Raw genomic sequence first — 15,822 nt, 5'->3', positions numbered from 1 at the left:
CTCACCCTCTGAGCTTCTGCTCAGGATCTTCTAACTACACTATAGCTCTCTGCTAACACAGGGGTCATGGATATGTTGCACTGTGCATGCCCAGCTATCTGTGGTTGGGCGTGATCGCTGGGCATATACTGTTATCTCCAGTGAAGAGGAGAAAGTGGCTGCTGAATAACGGAAGGGGAACTGTTCTCATCTGCACAGCACACACCAGTGAGTAGGACCTTACACATGCGCAGATGTCCCACTAAATGCTCATACATGAGTCTACAGAGGAGGAGCTGCTGAGTTTGCCGTCAGGGAGCTGACTGACGGATCAGAGAGAAAACTGAAGACAGCAGCTGGCCATGTACTGAAATACACTGCAGGAACAGAGGACAAACGATAGACAATTTTTAATTAAGACCAATTAGAAATGTCGTTTATTTCGCAAGAAGCATACAATGCAATGATAAAGAAAAAAACAGTGCAAAGGTGTACAAAGCCTTAAAAGTGCAGGTTGCGTTGTGGGCACCCTGCTCTGTGCATTGACCCTTATGCTAACTGAAAATGCCAGCTCTGTACCAGCAGCCCAAATGTTTTTGCAGTACACAAGGAGGTTTCTCTGATGCTAATTATAAATTTAATTTGCATTTTAATTGGAATGGAAGCAAATTAAAAGCACGGCAGCTGGAGAATGTTGAACGCTTTGCAGTGATTTCTTGTCTGTATCTCCCAGTGTCCTTTGCTGTCCTCCTCCATCTCTCTCCCATTCATGTGTCCATTCTGTTATGTGTTCTGTGCTTAATTTAAAAAAAAAAAATATTATGAGAACCCTTCTAAAAAACCCACAATAAGCTATTTATTCATATTCTTTTATTTTGGTTTCATGTTGACAGCAACATTAAAGATTGCTCTAAAGAAGTACAAATTATAATAAAAAAAACAAAGCGAAAAGATTCCACTGAAGTATACTGTTTAATTTAATTGCTTATATTGGTCAATTCTCCAGCTGAACCTGTAATCTAATCTTAGACTAAGGCTAGGTTCACATGACGTTTGGGCATTATGTTCTGTGTATATGCCAGGAAATTCTTCCGCCTTATGCTTCTAACAAGCCCATAAGCTATTATGAGCCAGACGTGTGCCATAAGTGTGTCCTTTTTGCATATGTTAGGCAAGTATACATTGGTATACCTTTGCTTCACTTGTATTGAAAGCGTAGTTATACTGCATGGTATACTTTTTTTTTTAAAGGAAGCCAATGCCAGATGCATGTAACTGTATAGGCACACAATTAAATAAATTAGGAGCATACATTTGGTGTTTTTTTTAAACATAATGTGAACCTAGCCTTAAAACATGCATACACACACACACACACACACACACACACACACATGCAAAAACCAAACACATATAAGATTTTAACCTGATTTTACAATTACAATTGGATTACAATCAGTCTAAGTGTTTAGCTTAAATCTATAAAACATTAATTCCCGACCAATGGAATTATATTTTACTAAATATTCTACTGATTTTTCTCAGGTGACCACTATAGGGAATAGAAAATTTTTATTTTCTTAAGAATTTAAAGAATTGTTACCATTGTTAAAAAATATGCCTACATTTAAAAGGATTGTTCATGAAAATAAGTTTTTTGTTTTTTTTCAGTGACTATTGAAGCTCAGTAGTACTGCTACTTCTACTACCACTACTACTACTTCTACTACTCCTACTACTACTATGTGTCCGAAGATGTTCATACTTTCCAGCAGAACAACAGTAGCTGAAGACTCAGCATTGACCTTTTAGGGTATGTTCACACAGAGTATTTTGCAGGCAGAAAAATCTGCCTGGAACAATCAGCTCTGTTTTTTTTTTAAGTGGCTTTGCACCACAGGCGTTTTTTGGCGTGATTTTTGTTGCATTTTTTTACGTGTTTTTTTTTACCTATTTCTTCAAGAGGCAAGGGGAAAAACCATTAGTGGTTTTTGACATAAAGCATGTCAAAAACGCCTCAAAAAACGCGTCGGCCGTTCACAGCATTTTTTCCGTCTCCCATTGATTTCAATGGGGTTTTTGAGGCGGAAAACGCCTCAAGATAAGGCATGTCGCTTCATTTTCCTGCGAGCATATTTTCTGCTCGCAGGAAAAAAATGCCTCCACCTCCCATCGAAAATAATGGGAGGCAATTTCGGCCGATTTTTGCCACGGTTTTTGCCACGGTTTCCGCTGGAAAAATGTGTAAAAAAAACTGTGAATAGGGCCTTAGGTGTCTAGTAATGCTTTTAAATTTCTAAACACAAACAAGTTTAATGAATTATGAAAGATTATTTTTCATAATGGGCTGCTGCATGTATGTAAACCCATATATATATATATATATATATATATATATATATACAGACAAATACACCACAATATTTATAATAGATAGTTGACCTATCAGTATGAATTTCTGAACTAAGGGAAATACAAAAACCTTTTGGAGAGTTCAACACTGAGAAAACATCACTAAAACTTCTGATTAAAATTAGGCCCTTCCACCCAGAGGAATAACTTACTATACCTGATTCTACCTCTTTTGATAGATCTGTTACTAAAAATTCTAATATTTTGTCCACACCCAATCTTAGAGTACATCATACACAGAATACTGGCTATTACTCCAATTGATTGTATTGAATGAACATAAAAGGTAACATATTATTTTAATATTTATTGCTCATTTTGTCTTTTGCCAAGTCATTACCAGTTTCCCTATTAGGTTTCATTGGGAAAGATACAGTATGTGCTATTTAGCCTTCGTTTAAGTATAATCTTCAATTTTAGTCAATTTATCACATGCTCACAGATATTATCAGGGCAGAAAAAACAAAACATACATTTGTTTCTTTATCAAAAGTTGGAATGGTGGACACACCATCAACAAGTAGTGAGTTCAGAAATCTTATAATGTTTGGTTATTTTGGACTTCACTCTGCCCCCTGTATCTTGTCTTCCCCTCCTTGGCTTGTCAGTCTAAAGGCCCGATCACTCCGATCACTCGTCCCCATACGTTATTATCATGTCAGCAGCACCTCTACCTGGTTACACATAGAGATGTGCTGCCGACAATGATAATATTTAACTTTTTTAAAACGATACGATCAGCAGATAAATTAGCATTTGCTCGTTCATCTGCTGATCGCTGCCCTATTTACACAGGGCAATTATCGTCAACGAGCGTTCTATGAACGATCGTTTGCCCGATAATTGCCCAGTGTAAAACCCCCTTTAGGCATTAAATTGGCTCTGTCCTTCTGCACGCTCTTCTTCTTTCTATCTACCCTTTCATTAGGTAGATTCTTCCCTTTACAGCAGCAGCAATTGCTTCTTTAAAGACTTATACTAGAGTAATAGTAGTAAAAGTGAGCCCACTAATCTGAATGACCCTATAGCAACTACAATGACCACTATACTGGTAGTTACGCTATAATTGAAAATTATTGTTTTTTTGTATAGAACATTTTCTTACATAATTAAAACATCTTCTAGAATGACTAAGCGGAAAGAATTGAATTTCATTAAATGTACATGGGGATGTGTAATGAATACATGTGTTGATATCAAGCATCTTGTCTTTTAATCTTATGGGGACACTATGATGTGCCAACACATACTCTATAACTTGGGTTGACCTTTGGGTCCATCTATGGACAGATCTGTCGTTTTCTCTATAAGGTGTCTGCTTGGTCATTTTAATTTCTTCTGCTTACTTTCCCCATGGTGTCCTAGCTCAATAATTTTTCATTAACTGATTGACAATGAGCAAAGACCTTGCTGAACCTGATCTTACTTCCTTGTATGTTTTAAATAATAAGTGCTTGTATGTCCAATAACCTTGTCACCTCATCAGCAATCAGAAAATGAGCATGCAGATGTATGTAGAAAGTGATTAGGAGCGTAACTATTAAAGGAGCCTTGGATTTACCATGCAGGTGTCAGAGGATATTTTCATTTCAGAAATGACAGCACCTATTCTACTGCTAGGAAGCTCATTTTTCAGATAAAACTCGATAATTTGATATGCTTATTATAATACACTGTGATATGATTCTTGAAGTTATTACAGGAGCCAGCAGATCTAGAAGAGATATAAAGCAGTAATTTTTAGAATATTAGCCTTCATTTTATTATTCACATTAAAGAAGCTAAAAGGAAATTACATTTGTAAGAAATCTAAATATACAACAAAGTTAAACTTATACACGTTATATTTCTGTAAGTGAGGAAATTACTATATGTATCACTTATCAACCTTCACAATCTCAGATTAGAAACATTTTAAAATTAGGCCAGACCCTTTTCCCAATAGACCACACCCTTTTCTCAATAGGCCACACCCCTTCCCCAGTAGACCACACCCTTTTCGATAATTAGCTGTTGTGATCAGAAGTTGCAGTTTTTGATTGTGTGATTGAATTCTAACTACAGTATATATGTGCCTGACTGCATTATGAAGGCCTTATTGAAGAGAACCTGTCCCCTTCCACTGTTTTTTTATACTTACAGCGGCCTGATTTTAAATTGTAAGGGCACGGCCAGACGTGGCGGAATTGCTGTGGAATTGCACTGCGGACAGTTTCTCCATTGGTTTCCATTGGTCTTTAAAAAAAAAATCTCAGTTGACCATTTGGTCATTGCCAGAAATTCCCATTATAGGGAATAGCAAAGTTTTTTTTTATTATTTTAAGAATTTTTCCCACTGTTAAAAAAACATGCCTTAGAAAAAGTTTTCAGGACAATCAGGTTGCCTGGGTATTTTTTTTTCAGTCACTACTTTGGCTTTGCAGTAGTCAGAGGGAACTTGCAGCACTAAAATCCCATCAAACCCTGTCAAATGGGAGCCGCTGTGGCGATAAGCAGATCGCCACTGGTCCAGTCCACAACAGTACCTGGTAAACAGCTGATTTTGCCGAGGGAAGCTGTAGTCAGATAGATATATTTCCTGCAAAGGTGTAAAAATGGCAGCTCACCATTTTGACGTTTGTGTGCTCGTCCACTTGAAATGCCAATAACAGTCAGTGCTCAGATTTAGCTGGGGGGGGGGAGGTATCTAAGTGTAAAATCCAAAGGAAGAATTGTACCTGCACTTGTAAAATCCAAAGTGTTATTATAGTCACGAAAACAAACTATTCACATGGGGTAAAATCAATGCTCCTGCAGCAAGATCATTGATTTTACTCTGTTTAAATAGTTTGTTTTTGTGACTACAACAAAACTTTGGATTTTATAAGTGCCAGTACAAGTTTTGCTTTATCATATCCGCTGTAGATAAATGGCCATTCATGTAATACAGCGAGGCTCTCTGTTCTGGCTCATAGAGGGGGTCCTACTTTGGACAGAAAAATGAAAATTACATCCATACTAATATAAAAACGAAAAGACCTAAAAGAAACACTGTGTTATGCCTAGTGCCGGCCGTGAGAGAGTGATGAATGACACAGGCATTGCCTCGTCGATGTTTTATGAATCCTCAGGCCCTGTACTAGTCATAACACAGAGTATCAGGCTTGTTTGGCTAGTTTTGTTTTCTATGTATAAACTTAATAATTGTCTAATTTGTACAATACATGCCCACAAATCTGCTTCCTTTAAATTAAAAATGTGCAAAGCCCCCATGTCTTGGGGTTGGCAGTGATTTTGTGGTTGTACCTAAGACTGTGAATTGGTTTTAGATCCTGATTTCATGCAAAAGTATATATAATTAAAGAATAAAACTAAAAAAAATTCTATCCTTACCGACAAAATTATCATGCTGTGTGTAGAAATGCAAAAATAAAAGGATTGATGACCCGAATGAGCAAAGAAATTCAATCCAATGATCTTGGTGGTATCCTCCTCTAATCCACCTTGAGGGAAGGTAACAGCACCATAAAACTGGTGCAGCAGATGTCAGTGCTGGCTGGGCTCATTATTCCATGGCCGTCCGGCCGTTGACATCAATTTGATGTCAAAATGAGCCTACTACGGAAACGATGACACATCAGCATCGCCAGTAAATTGTGGTAGAAAAACAATTGCTACTCACAAACAGAGCTTTTAAAAACAGCATATAAAAATCAAGGCACGCCAAGTTAGCTTGTCCCGGGTTTCGCCGTATTGACTTCTTCCGGTGCATGTGTAGAAATGATCCACAATCCATAATTAGACACAATTAGTTATAAAACAGATTAATTATGAACTTTAATGAAGGAAGAAGGCCGGCTGACAACAAATGACCTTCTGTTTCACGTTCTGGTGTATATTCTGCTCTTATTTTACTTTTGAAGGTTCTGACTGCCACATAGAGCTATTTGCAGAGAACGTAATCTTTGCTGTGTTAATTGAATCCTCATCTTGCCAATTGACAAGTTCCCGGGAAAATGGAAGAAACGACAATGTTAATCAAGTTATTGTTCTTTAAGGTTGTGACTGGATATCAGCCCATCAGAAAATGAGATGGACTTTGCCATTAATATTTGAGACCTCTTGGTGGCTGCTCATTAAAAAGAGTGGAATATGACAGTTGTACTTGCTGTAAGTCCACTATAGTGGCAGACAATAATGCCAAAATTACATTCCAGCCAAAGAATGGACACAGTGTTAAATACCATTATTCGCCTTTCTTTGATGTCTGAGAGTCATTATTGGAGCAATTACAGCAGTTTCTCTATCTGTATGTCTACTGGGTATTTATCTTGCTCTGTCTGATTCCACAGCCAGGTGGGGGAATATGTGCAGTGCATTAAAAACATGGAAATTTAGACTCAATTATCAGCCGTAGAACAGAATATGTAAAAGACTGAAAATCCAGTTGTTTCACGAAAATAATAAATGTGTAATTCTTTTCTTTGTTGTTCTTTAAACAAATGTACATGTTGAGCAACTGATTGCAATTGTTCCGGTGGTATATCATTAACGTCCTTGTATTGTAATAGACAAGAGCATAATGTGTAAAATCATCATAACATTATATATAATGAAGAGTTGTGTAAAGACAATGGCAATCAAGTATAAACACCATACTGTAGGATTAAATAGGTCATCGACCTATGGTATTTCCAATTGTACGGTACAGAATAATGTCACATGCTATTCAGTTCACTTGTGGTAAAAGTTTATAATAGAAGTAGAAATAAAAACTATCTAGTACAACACGTGCATTAGTAAGATTTTGTCCTCCCTGTTATTGCTGTAGGGTTTCTACATTTCTACATTATAGCAGCCAGCGCCTCTCATCTCCATGACAAATACTTTCTTATGGCAGCAAATGTGCATCAGATTTCAGCTCCTTTTGTAAGGCTATGTTTAAATCTGCGCTGGGGCATTTCATTGGGCATTCTGTAGGAGTTCTCATCATTTATGGCGGCAAAAATAGTACAACATGCAGCACTGTGACGGAAACCAAGAAAGAACCCACACCTAATGCAGATAAGTCACGGCGGCATCCAACATAGCGCCATGGCTTCCATTATAAATTAAATCCATGATGCTAGTATGAACAGAATCTAATTTTCTTATGCTTGTCCAAATGTCAGTTAATTCCGTAAATTCCACCTGAAAAAACGCACCAAACGTGTGGTGCAGTTTTTTGGCTCTCCTGGATCTGAAGAAATTAAGGGATCTGGGGTCGAAATGATGTATTAACCCCTAAACGCACCTTGATGTAAGTGCACGTCATGGTGCAGGAGGAGAAGTAAGGAGCACGCTAACGCGCTTAACACGCTTCATATGCTGCGGGTGTCAGCTGTGTATTACAGCTGACACCTTGCACTAACGGATCTCGCTGCTCCTGGCCATTTAACCTCTCATATGCTGTGGTCAATCGCGATCGCAGCTTCTGTGGCATTATAGACTGGGGGGAGGCCACTCTGACAGCCCATCGGCGCCCCCACAACGCGATCATGGGGTGTTGATGGTTGTCATGGCAGCCCAGGGGCCTAATGAAGGCCCCCGGGACTGCCTTCACTCTGCCTCTGCTATATACAGAGCTATAATATGGTTATGTTCATAAGGTGGACAAGTAGCCCAGTGAGCCCTTATAGGCAAAACAGGTTCTTACTCCTGTAGCTCAGTCCACTACTAACCATCACCTCCTGCTTTAGATACCTATACTTACATATACCTGACAGAATTTCTCGATTTCAGTTGTTTACGTTCTATTACCGAGGCCCACTTTGTCTCCTTATTAATCTGCAGGACATGCATGAAATTCCTCATAGCCCTTATTTTGTTATTATTGGTATGCTCCTACGACTAAATTGAACTTTTCTTATTGTATTGTACTAGTGAATTGCTATTTATGCAACTGCCCAATACATTGTTCTAAGTATCTCCAATGTGGAGCTTCATTTTTAGAAATAATGGTCCTCATCATCAAACTGTCTAATAGTAAAACTGGCCTTGTTCTCCATAGCAACCAATCAGAGCTCAGCTTTCATTTTCCTAACTAATCTGGAAAAATGAAATCTTCACTGTTGTTGGTTGCTATGGGCAACAAAGCAAGTTTTTCTATTAGAGAGTTTTGATAAATAAAGCCAGTCTACATGAAGCAGATTGTAAATTGGTTTGTGTACATACAATAATTAAAGATCTCCTAAGATGTATATTACACAAAATATCCTATGCACAAAGGATAAAAACAAATGAACGTTGGAGGAGGGATACGTAACAGTTTACCTGTAATTTAGATATTAAATACTATTAAATTGTTGCTTTTCAGGGTTAATCGAAAATAGACATGTTCTTCCATTTGCAGTATTTGTGATCACATCCATCGATGATAGTTTATTTAGAATGCTTGCCAGTTCTCTTGTGTTAGATGACTCAATTTAGATTACTACTAGTAATAAAGACTAAGGCCCCATGCACACGATCGTGCTTTTGCGGCCGCAATTCCCCCGAGAATCAACGGGAGAATTGCGGCCCCATTCAATTCTATGGGGCCATGCACACGACCGTGCATGGCCCGGGAGACCGCACCGCAGAAAGAACGGACATGTCTTATTGCGGCTGTCTTCTGCGGCCTGGGCTCATTGAAAATAATAGCCACGGCCATGTGCATGGCCCCCGATTTGCGGGCGGCTCGCGGCTGACAGTCCGCTGCCGGCCGACACGAAAATCACGGCCGTGCACATGGCTATGGTCGTGTGCATGAGGCCAAACATTTGGCCAGAACCCCTTCTTGTTTCCATGCATAACAGTCCCCTAGTTTTTAAATTAGAACATTTTACACCCCCATTTGACATTAGAAAATTGTTTATGAACAGTTTCATATTAGGCCCGAATGTGTTTTTGCGTCCACAATTCATCAGCAAAATTGGTTTCCACGGTCCGTGCATTGGCCGTGAGCCCAGACCGTGAAAAAATAGGACAAGTCATTATACAAGCCGCATTTGCGGTCCGGGCTACGGCTGTGTTCATAAGGAGTTAATTGTCTCTCACAAATGTAAACTGTATACAATCAATTAAACTGTATCTCTTTGAAGACTCTTCTATCAAACTATGTCTTCCAAATTGTCCTGGAATTTTCTAAAAAAAAAAAAAAAGGGGAGATCTTTTGAACCCCAAAAGGGCAAGCAAGTCTCTTGCAAATATTTCTCTGGCACTGATCTCTGCTGATAGAGATCAGACACGATGTGAGATTTCAAGATCTGATTGTTGAATACTCATGTATATTGCCGGACAGTATTGTATTAACAGTGCTCTTATGATCAGAGGCAGCCAGAGTGTCCCCCAAAAAACAGTAACATTTTTATTTGAACATATAAAAAAATATGGCTGATAATACAAATAAGGGCACATTTTTCTCCCTCTGTTTATAAGGGCACTGTTATTGGTACATTCTGTCTGGCAATGTTTGAGGGCCATTCCTATTATGGGCATTCTTTAATTGGCTCTGTTTTTGGGGACTTTCCAGCTATGTTTATGGGGGACACAGGACATTTTATGACTCATGCTGACAAATGACATCACATTACTCTTGCCTCATTTCCTGGGAACCAGCAATATGAACACAGCCCCACCTCAGGGGTGGACCCAGTAGGTAAGGGGGCCCACTGTCACCTTAAATAAGCCTTCTTCTATCTATTAGAGTGCATGTAGATGCTTGAGGTAATACATTTTATAACTAGCAATTACTGATGGATTGTTAGAGAGACATAAGAAGAGGATCTATAATGAGATATTGGAACGCAAGGGGTCCATATGCTGAGGGCCCTCAGCTTTCTGTGTCCACCCCTGCCTCACCTTATATTACACTGGACTACCATAGCCAGTAGTACAGATCTAAGATGTCCTGCAAAACCAGCTGGCTCCAAAGAGCTCATTGTTCACAGATGCTATGAGAAATGTGTACACCTCAACTCAATGCAAAAAAAGACAGATCACTGCTCTCTGTCTAATCTTTTCTTTTCATCCATACCTTACTAAGGGTCCTTTTTAAACCAGTCAATTTTGGCCGTAACAACAAGCAACGATCAACGAGACAGCTCGTTGATCGGCGCTCACAAGGAGATAAGTTACTACGATCACTCGTCCCTCTGCATCGATGGGAAACATGAGTTCATATGAACGATCGTTTACCCAATTATTGGTCCGTGTAAAAGGGCCTTTATTCTTTAAACTCTTTTTATATAAGCCTTTAGATCTATATGAATGCTCTAAATCTTTATCTGCATCTAAAAAAAATGGATGTCGCTTCATTGCATGCAAATTAAAGCATTCTTTTAAGAAAAGCTTAACATGGAAATACAGTGACCTGTGTACAAATGGATACGTATTTATATATGTATACTTCTTTTTATTGCCACTATTTGTGTCGAATTACAGAATCATTTCAAACTGTGCTTACCATGAAATCCTTATCAGGATCCTAAATCATACAACACATTGTGTTCAGTGCTACATATCAGAAAAATAATTGTGCTACAAAACCAATTGGATATGGCTAGATTAGTATTTACTGCATATATAATGACCCCATTGGTCTGAATTTCCTGACAAAAAAGCATATTCCTTTCTAACACATGTGTGTCTTTACTTTCATATAAAATATTATGACTTAAATAAATTTAAATGCAAAGAATAATGCTTTGGCATGAAGGACCGGGAAAGCTTGTTTGTCATTGAGGACATAACCCTCTATATATTGAATGAGCTTAAAAAAAGCTCAATCATTTTATTTTCTCACTGATATAAATACTGTGCACTGTAAGCAATATTTCAGCTATTTTTAATGCAATCTCCTTACAGTATATCTATTTTTGTATATTTTTTGGTATAACATAATCTTCTGGAAAAAAAATACAGTCAGCTTAATTTGGAGGATAAACAAATCTCTTTTATGTAATTGACAGTATTTCAAATACCTTTGTGAGTTATATAAGAGTGGTTCTCCAAGACTCAAAACTTCTGGTTAGCAACCCCTCTCAGCAACCTAAAAGTTCCATCAAAATGTTAACAAGATGTTAAAATAAGTCTACTGTATCTTACATTATTGCCATGTCGGTATTCTGGAAGGACACGAGAAGAAACTGGATTGCCAAGTTCTATAGTCTGCCCAGTGTTCATTTCTTAAAATTGGTGGCCTCATTTGTATATTTGCTATTAGCATTGAATATATTGCTGTGAATATTCCACTGTGGATAGAGTAAAATGGTTAAAGTGCTGTAATATTAAGCTGCTGTAAATAAAAGAATAAAATGGTACAAGCTCTCTTTAAAATATCCCTCCACCCATAGGTAAGACGAATCAAGCAAAAAGTCTAGACCGTGAGGAGAGTTAGACTTTGAAGGTTGGCGGTATAATGCGCAAGAAGGGTGGAAAATTTTCAATTACTGCTTTGAGACGAATAACTACATAAAATCCAGTTGTAGTTGCTGCTCCCTTACTCCACAGGACAATAAAGGAAATAGTTTTCTCTTAGTATTTTAGAAGCAGTGCAAGAACTGCAACCTCACAACTCACCAGTTTCATAAGGAAGAGTATAGTACTTGCAATACTTCTACTTCTGGCTAATTCTAGCCGCCTCACCTGGCAGAAGGGGCGGGGGGGGGGGGGGGGGTCAGGGGACTACTATTCTTCCAAAATTTTAGTGGTACCAGAGGTTCGACCTCCAACTGTCAGACATGTATAGCGTATCCGAGGGATAGGCTATAAAAGGTCTATGTTGGGAAAAAAACTAAAATTTTAATTAACTGCAAATGTAGTCTACGGTAAAACATATCAATTCTTTCAATGTTTCTACCAAATCTCATATTTAATTGCCACACTGGAGTCCTGGATCAATCCCTCAATTATAATTTTGGTATTATAGGCATGCATTGATGCCTGTTGTAGGAAGACCACCATTATCACTTCCTATAAAAGAAAAAAAAGAACGCCCTTTCTAATGTACATGTCTGCAAAGGCTTCTTCTTTTGCTGTCAGATTACTTGGCTTAACAGCAGAGAAAATGTCAGTCGACGTCTATCTAAAGTGTAATACCACCTTTCTAGAATAGACAATTACCACCTACTATATCTACAGGACAGGTGATAAGTGTCTGATTGCTGGGGGCCACACCGATCACTAGAATGGGGGTCCGGAGCCCCCATTCCTACTCACCGCAAAATCACAGTGAAGATAACTTTGAATGGAACGGCGGACGAGAATGCTCACTGCAGCACTTTACAATTTCTATGGGACTAACTGAGACAGCCAAGTAGAGTGGCTGTTTCCGTCAGTCCCATAGATATTAAATAAAGCAGAAGGGCGCATGGTTATCCACTGCTCCATTCACGCTCCTTCTCACTGCGGGGTGTGCAGTGAGGTCGAACAGGGGGCTTGGGACCCTCATTCTAGTGATCGGTGGAGGTCGCAGCAATGGGGCCTACAGTAATCAGACACATCACCTGGATAAGTATTAAAAGTCTATTCTGGGAATACCCCTTTAGAGGTTAACTAAACTTTCAAAAAATTTCTGAGATGTCATAGTGACATGTCAGAAGTTTTGATCGGTGGGGGTCTGAGCACTGAGACCCCCATCGATCACTAAAACGAAAATCGGCAGAAGCGCTCAGGTGAGCGCTGAGCTGCTTCGGTTTTGATCAGCTTTTCTAGGAACGTCGAGCAATTGGTGTACGGGCTCATAGACTTTCTTTTGAGCCCGTACCCCAATTGCTTTGTCTTTCCAAGAAAAGCCATTCAGAAACAAAGCGCTCAGCGATAGGTAGGGGTCTGAGAGCTCAGACCCCCACCGATCAAACAATGTCACTATGACATGTCAGAAGTTTTTTGAAAGTTTAGTTACCCTTTAAGCTCATCAGCTATTTTTTGTTTTTATTTTAGTAGCCCTGGTCTGGTGAAAATTGATCATGAAACGATCATATTCATTTCAGTTAACCTAAGTATTAAGCTGCAATAAAGATTGTGATGCAGGAGTTTCCTCTTGTCTTAAATAAACCATATTAACTTTATTATAATGTGAGTTAATTCATTCCACTGTAATCTGTAGCATAGATAGTGTTTTACATTATTAAATAGGAAAGTGCCTAAAAGGTAATGTTCATAAACCTGGTATAAAGCATCGCTATGAATCACATTAATTCACTCAACGATTAAAAACTACATTCTCAGTCATTTCATGGTATTTCATTACTTTACATTAATCTGCGGTTTGTATAAAACATTCCACTCGTTACGATTTCCAATAGCTTGCCCTAATTAACTCATTTTTTTCCCTTTCGGTAGAAATCAATTACAATTAAAATATAGTTTGTTAAATCACAATAAAGTATGGCTTTATGTTAAAACATTTTTACTCGAGAGATCAAGTGTGATTAATTTCAGAGGAAGGTTAAAAGTTCATTACTCTGTTAGCAGAGGGAATCATACTCAGCTCCTGCCTCTCACATTCCACCTAAGCTTAGGAAAATGGAACTTGCACCCGACTGAAGATAATGTTATATATGTTATAAGCCAAAAAAATGTCTATAAATTACTTATGACACACTAATATTCATGTTTATGTTGTTTTCTTTAAATACGTCCACAGCAATCTATCAGAAATACTGGGCAAGCCCCGCAGAAGCAGCACCTGACCTGTCCAGCTTCTTCTCTGGTGCGGGCCCAGTCAGTACAGAAAGAAATAATGAAAAAATTAATAAATACGAAATCTTGAGTGATTTCCCTATTATTTTCAAGAGCAATTGTATAAGAATATAATGGTGCATCCATTATATTTAACTCCTTTCTACAGTATGGTACTTGCCGCACCACACCAAATTATTACAGCAAAGGATTGGCGCAAGCTCAGGAGACGTACTCACGAGAACATACAGCTGAAACTCTGCTGCAATAGTCAGAATCAGAGATAACTCCAATCCTGACTGTTTAACTACTTGGATGTCACAGTCAATAGCAACCGCATCACCTAACGGTATGTGAACACGCAAACTCAAAAACGTCTGAAAATACGGAGTTGTTTTCAAGGGAAAACTGCTCCTGATTTGCAGATGTTTTTTAAGCCACTCGCGTTTTTCACAGTGTTTTTTCCGGCCGTTTTTGGAGCTGTTTTTCTATAGAGTATATGAAAAACGGCTCCAAAAACGTCTCCAGAAGTGACATGCACTTCTTTTTTGTGGGAGTCTTGTTACGTGCCGTTTTTAGAAAATGAGGCGTAAGAAAATGCCCCATCGGAACAGAACGCCGTATTTCCTATTGAAATCAATGGGCAGATGTTAGTAGGCATTCTGCTTCCGTTTTATCAGGCGTTTTTCAAGGCATAAATGCCACGAAATATGCCTGAAAACACTATGTGTGCACATACTCTCTAAGTGTTTTTTTTTACAAAGGGAAAGGGCTCCCTCTATAAGCCTCTCAGCACCTCTGCAATGAAATCACTGGGTGTCAATGGGCAGCCATGGCAACCAGGGGTCTAACAGAAACTGCCTGGTCTGCCAAGTAAGTGAGCTTATTATGTCTGATAGGTTGCCTGGTAGTAAAATAGTAAGATTAATAAACAAAAATATTTTAAAAAAGTAAAAAAAAAAACAAATGTAAAAAGACCTACAAATTTGTGATTTGTCCCACAAGGTGAACGCTGTAGAATAAGCAAAAAACTTTGCCGTAACTTTGCCATAATTGCTGTTTTTGGTTCATCCCACCTCTCAGAAAAAGGAATAAAAAGTAATCAAAAAGTCGAATGTGGCCAAAAATGGAAGCAATGAAAATTACAGCTCACCTCGCAGAAAACACGTCCACATAAAGCTATGTCAACAGAAAAAAAAATGTGTGGTTTCCTGGAATGCTTGAAAAAAATTGTTTTTATTGAACAAAAGTTGTAAAACACAAAAAAAAACCTGTATGAATTTAGTATCACCGAAACAACCCGAATGTTATTTATACGGCATGGAGAACGCCTAAAAACTAGTTAAAAAAAACAATGGCAGAATTTATGGTTTTTTTCCATTCCTCCCACCCAAAACAAAAAAGTTATTCAATGCATTACATGTAGCCCAAAAGGCTGCCATTAAGAAATAAAGCTTGTCTCACTTTCAGAAAGTAGATTCAAAAACGAAAAAAAATAAAATAATCTGCATCCTTATTGCCCAAACTAGGCTGCGTTCTTAATGGTTGAGCAAATGAGCAAATCTCAGATATGGGATAGATCCACTTTAATGAAAAACAGTCAGCATACCATTCAAAGGTGCAAAAATACAGATGAGAAATCATAGAACTTGCGAAATCTTCTTTAACTTTTCATTATTATATTTGTGTAATTAATCAATAGAAGAGGTACCTCTGCTTTTTTCAACTAATACGCTTCTAATAAAGAAA

The 15,822-nt window shown here is 38.2% G+C and overlaps 1 long non-coding RNA gene across 1 annotated transcript in view; it reads right to left on the bottom strand.

The window, feature by feature from the left end:
• Positions 1-420: 420 nt before the first annotated feature.
• LOC142748162 (uncharacterized) overlaps positions 421-15,822 on the bottom strand; it is a 34,337-nt gene continuing 18,935 nt past the window's right edge. Inside the window, exons 2-4 of the long non-coding RNA XR_012882165.1 lie at positions 11,497-11,642; positions 3,953-4,105; positions 421-776 (exon numbers count right to left, since the gene is read on the bottom strand). This is a non-coding gene — a long non-coding RNA (uncharacterized LOC142748162). The remainder of the gene's footprint in view (positions 777-3,952; positions 4,106-11,496; positions 11,643-15,822) is intronic.

This window comes from Rhinoderma darwinii, chromosome 3, assembly GCF_050947455.1.
Source record: "Rhinoderma darwinii isolate aRhiDar2 chromosome 3, aRhiDar2.hap1, whole genome shotgun sequence".
NCBI lineage: Eukaryota > Metazoa > Chordata > Amphibia > Anura > Rhinodermatidae > Rhinoderma > Rhinoderma darwinii.
Note: the sequence above shows the minus strand (reverse complement) of the source record. Positions and strands in the feature narration are given on the sequence as shown.